The sequence below is a fragment of the Arachis hypogaea genome, chromosome 16, assembly GCF_003086295.3.
Source record: "Arachis hypogaea cultivar Tifrunner chromosome 16, arahy.Tifrunner.gnm2.J5K5, whole genome shotgun sequence".
NCBI classification, from domain to species: domain Eukaryota; kingdom Viridiplantae; phylum Streptophyta; class Magnoliopsida; order Fabales; family Fabaceae; genus Arachis; species Arachis hypogaea.
Genome location: NC_092051.1, coordinates 59743795 through 59749469, shown reverse-complemented (window position 1 = coordinate 59749469; position 5675 = coordinate 59743795). Strand labels below are relative to the sequence as shown.

General features: G+C 38.8%; 1 non-coding gene across 1 annotated transcript; it reads left to right on the top strand.

The window, feature by feature from the left end:
• The first annotated feature begins 464 nt into the window (after positions 1 to 464).
• Positions 465 to 571, top strand: LOC112761982 (small nucleolar RNA R71). Its single transcript, XR_003182347.1, has one exon. It is a non-coding gene; the product is annotated as a small nucleolar RNA R71 (small nucleolar RNA).
• Positions 572 to 5675: the final 5104 nt, after the last annotated feature.

Genomic DNA, 5675 nt, shown 5'->3' with positions numbered 1-5675 from the left:
TTTGATCTTGTTGATTTTCCCACCCAAAGTTTGGGTGATTCCTCCAACCAGGGTTGTACGTTTTGGAGTAAGGATCATGGGTCTGCCTGGGTGAGTTTCCAATGTAGTTGGCTTGTTCTTGCTCCACCTCTGCCTCAGCATTCACTCCCTCTTGGGTTGCTGATGAGGTGGTGATTGCTGCCACTTGGTTCCTCTCCATCTTCTTGGTGAGGTCAGCCAGCTGCTTGATAATAAGCTTGTTTTGGGCCAGCAGTGCACCCACATTGTTTAGCTCCATTACTCCTCTAGTGTTGCCTCTTTCAGAAGCATAGAAGTAGTCATTCTCCGCTACAGTCTCAATGACATCTATGGCTTCTTCAATGGTCTTTTTCTTGTTCAGAGATCCCCTGGATGAATAGTCTACTGCCTTCTTTGATTCATAAGAGAGGCCTTCATAGAAAATGTGTAGTTGCACCCATTCATTGAACATATCTGGTGGACACCTTCTTGTCAGGTCCTTAAACCTCTCCCATGCTTCATATAGAGTCTCACCATCCTGCTGCCTGAATGTTTGCACCTCAGCTCTCAGCCTGTTGATCCGTTGAGGAGGATAGAATCTTGCCAAGAATTTGTTCACCATATCTTCCCAGGTTGCTAAACTCTCCTTTGGGAAGGATTCCAGCCATTTAGAAGTCTTGTCCTTAAGTGAGAAAGGGAATAGAAGTAGTCTATAGGTGTCAGGATGAACACCATTAGACTTCATAGTATCACATATCCGCAGGAAGGCGGTTAGATGTTGATTGGGGTCTTCTTGGACACCTCCTCCGAATGAACAATTGTTCTGAACAAGGGTGATGAGTTGTGGCTTTAGTTCAAAGTTGTTGGCATGTATGGTTGGCCTTTGGATGCTACTTCCACAGTTTCCTGGGTTTGGGTTGATGTAAGAACCCATAACTCTTCTCTCTTGTCCAGCTTGATGCGCTGGACCTTCTCTGCCATGGTTGTGAGCCTCTTCTTCATGATGGTTCTCCATGTTTTCATCCATGTCCGGTTCAAAGTACTCCTCCTCTTCCTCAGCACCAACTACTCTCTTTCCTCTTGCTTTCCTCCTTAATCTAAGGAAGGCCCTCTCAGGTTCAGAATCAAAGGAAGTTGAAGCCCCGCTTCTTCTCCCTGTCATACAACCAACAAGGCACAAGCAAGGAAATAGATGCAGAAAGTACTCTTGTTAAAATTGCTGTTAGTGTGAGTGATGCAATATATCAAACAGTTAGTGGGTTAGTGAACTGAATGGTAAATAACTAAAAAAAAAGGAGTAGGGGGGAAGGGAGGAAAATAACCAAAACTGAAAGTAATTAACTCAAACAGAAATTTAAATCAAACAAAAGAAAAATGCTCAATCTAGTTATCCTCCAATTTAGTCATTGTTGATACAAAATCAATCCCCGGCAATGGCGCCATAAACTTGATAGCACGGAAACTTGTCTCTCAACAATTTTCCTTCGGCAAGTATACCGAATTGTCGTCAAGTAAAAACTCACAATAGAGTGAGGTCGAATCCCACAGGGATTGATTGGGCAAGTAACTTTAATTAGAGGAATGTTCTAGTTGAGCGAAGCAGAATTTGGTTTGAGAGTTGCCGGAAATTAAATGGCGGGAAAGTAAATAGCAGAAAATGTAAATGCTGGAAGTAAAGAGATGAAAGTAAATGACGGAAAGTAAATTGCAGAATTGTAAATGGGAATGGAGAAGATGCTCATGAAAGTAAATTGCAGAAATTAAAGAGAATGGGTAAGATCAGAAATGGGGATTCATTGGGCTTAGGAGATGTTGCATTCTCCGGATCAAGTTCATTTTCATCTCTTCTTCAATCAATGTATTCATTGATCTCCTTGGAAATCTTAAGTGATCGAATTCCAATTCCTTGGTAATTGAATCTCTCAAATCTTGATTAATAGCCAATTCCTCGGTCAATTGCTCATGAGAAGAGATGAAGTATGGTCACTGATTATACCACATGCATTCCCAAATCAAGTGTTGGTAGGATTATAGTCACCATACCCAACCAAACCCAATTTGGTCCAACATGAGAAAGCATTTCTAGCATGATCTCTTCATTCCTCTTCCAAGGTTCAGAAGAGATCCAAGTATGAATAGCTTCTTTTCCAAGATAACTACCCAATTGGATGAAGATTGAAAGCTTTCTAGTAAAATCAAGAGAAAAGATAGAAGAAGAGTAATAAAAATTAGTATTGATCCATCAAATTACAACAGAGCTCCCTAACCCAATGAAAGGGGTTTAGTTGTTCATAGCTCTAGAAATGGAAAACAAAGATAGAGAATACATCATGAAAACTAGAACTAGAAGTGCAGAGAAAGTAAATTATACAGAGAGTAGTTCTCAATTTTCTATCCCTCCCAAAAGCTATTTCCTGATTCAAAACTACCCCTATATATACTACTCTTCTGATCTTCTAGTTGATTCTTCAAGTCTTGGATATGGGCCTTTGGATCTTGAGTTTGAAGTAGTTATCTTCTGCAGTGGGCTTAGCTTTACTTGCAGAGAGAAAGTGTGAAGTAGGAAGGGTCTTTAGCTCAGGACGTTAGTGACGTTAACGTTAAGTGAGAGTGTGGGTTCGAGAACGTTAGTGACAATCACCTTTTTCACTAACGTTCCTCACCCAGGGATAATCCAAGTTAACTTCAACGTTAGTGGCACCAACGTGACCACTATCGTTGCCTCTTGGTCCTTCGCACACGTTATTGGGACTCACCTTTTCCAATAACGTTGAGAGTCCTCCCTCCTTACGTTAGAGTTCACGTTAACTTAGTTAACATGGCTCTTAACGTAGGCTTGCCAATTCTTCGAGAACATTAGTGACACTTACCTTTGTCACTAACGTTCCAAGGTACCCCTACTTCCCACGTTAGAGTCCACGTTAACTAAGTTAACGTGGCTTCTAACGTGGTAATGATAGCCATCTCCAACGTTAGTGACAAAGGTGAGTGTCACTAACGTTGGCTCATCATCCTATCCTCAACGTAAGCTTCCACGTTAACTAAGTTAACGTGGAAGTTAACATGGCTCATAGTGGCTCATTGTGGCTCATTCCAACGTTAGTGACAAAGGTGAGTGTCACTAACGTTGGCGATTGTTTGCTTTCTCCACGTTAGCTTCCACGTTAACTAAGTTAACGTGGCAACTAACGTGGCTCATTGTAGCTTGGCCAACGTTAGTGACAAAGGTGAGTGTCACTAACGTTGGCTTCTCTTTTGCTTCCCAACGTTAGAGTCCACGTTAACTGAGTTAACGTGGCTCTTAACGTGGCCACTTATGAGCTTGGTCCAACATTAGTGACAAAGGTGAGTGTCACTAACGTTGGCCTTATTTCTTTCTTCCACGTTAGAGTTCACGTGACTCTTAACGTGGGCTATGATGGCTTTCGAGGACGTTATTGGCGATTACTTTTCTTATTAACGTTGCAAGCTAGCTCCCATTCCGCATTGGTGGTCACGTTAGTTAGACTAACGTGGCTGCTAACGTGGCTCTTTCTTGCTTCCTTTGTCCTAAAATCAAGCAATAAAGTGCATCAAAGTTCTAATCCACATCATGAGACATGCATCATCCAATTTGTCATTTAATTCATGCAAAATTCTCATGAAATCATATAAAGTGCATAATGTATGCTAAAAATCAAGATGTAAGTGAAATTCTGCCCAAAACTTGCTTATTTCCTAAGAAAATGCATGAAATTACCCTAAAATAGTAAAGAAAAGGTCAGTGAAACTGGCCAAAATGCCCTGGCATCACCACTCTCCTAGAAGCATCACTTTTGCTCAATTTATCTGATTCAAAGCCCAAGTGAAATTCAAAGCAAGCAGAGCCCAATTGACATCACTCAAAGGCTCAAGGATTATCTAGAATAGGAATTTTGCATTTTAGTATCATTTGTTTTCAATTTGAATTTCATTTTGTAATTTAGGAATGCCTATAAAAAGGCTTTAGTTCTGTTAGGAAAAAGGAAGCGCACAGTAGGAGTAGGAGTAGAATAGGAAGCTCAGGCTAGAGGATTAGAGACTCCAGATCTCTCTTGGAGGATTAGAGACTCTAGAGAGCTTAGCATAGTTGATACACTTTTATCTTTCTGCAATTGTCAATTTGGTTTATGAAATTTTAGTTTCTGATACTTCTCTCCTGCAATTTTACTTTCTGCAATTTTACATTTGAGCTTATTGTGATCTGAATTTACTTTTCATGCAATTTAAGTCTTCTGCAATTGTTCAGAGTTCTGATTTACTACTTTCATTTAATTTCCCAGCACCCAATTCCCTTTACATTTGATGCAATTTGCTTTTCTTGCTCTTTAAGTTTCAGTCATTTTACTTTCTGTAATTAATAATTCTTGCAATTTACTTTCTACTGCTTTAATTTCACCTAATTCACCACTGTTAGCTTGACTAAACTAATCATCTCACTAAAGTTGCTTGATCCATCAATTCCTGTGGGATCGACCTCACTCCTGTGAGTTATTACTACTTGATGCGACCCGGTACACTTACTGGTGAGTTTGTGTGGAATCAAATTTTTCCTTCATCAAGGGTGAGGATATATGTATGGCCAAGTGAGCTAAAATATGGATCTTTGACTAACTTAAGTTCTCACCTAATACACACACACTCTATATAACTCTAAAATTATGCCAGCTACCCAAAATTCCTACTTTTACACCACATACTCATGTATCAACTTTTAATTTCACCCCATATGCAATGATCTTTTATTAAACTTAGCATTGGGATAATTTTATCCCCTTATTCGCTTATTTACTTAATTATTTGAATATTTTTTGTCTTTCTCTTTTTTTTGAAAGCAAACATAACATATCAATACACATGAGTTTTTAATTTTTCTGGTCTCATATGAGTATGCACCCAAATTTCCAATACTTTTGTCACTAAAACACAACACACTTTCATCAATCCAAGTTCCCACAGTTTTCCACACTTAATTGATACACAATCTCTAACTTAAGCTAACCAAAGATTCACTTGGGGTAATTAATTGTTTTTCCGCTTAAGGCTAGTGATGTGGTAAAATATAGAACAGAAGGGGATTAAAAAGGCTCAAGGTGGCAAACAACGGTGATTGAAAGGGCAGGCTATTTGGAATAAGTGAGCTAATAACAAATGATGGTCTCAATCATATGCAAGCATGTAAATACACTAAACAATGGACATATAGAATGGAACAAAGTAAAGATTGCAATCATAGAGAAGAAAACACACAAGAATAAAAATTCATGGTTAAATAATGTAACCATATAATTAAGCTCAAAATCTCACAGGTTGTGTGTTCTTAGCTCAAAAACCATGTTCTAATTTACAATCTTGAGATAAGTTTAACACAAATTTTTTAATTTGAATTAGTGAAATGCTCTAAAATAGGGTCTTTAAAAGAATTTATCACTCCAACCAAGTAGTGGTAAAATATGCACAAAATCAAGCAACATGCAATCAAACATGCAAATGCAATAAGTAATTTAACAAGGAAAATTAAACAAAATTAAACATTGGTGTTGAAATAGGAAATGACTAACCCATGGAAGTCGGTATCGACCTCCCCATACTTAAAGATTGCACCGTCCTCGGTGCATGCTAAGATGTGCCAGTGGACAGGTTGTTCCAACTGATGTTTT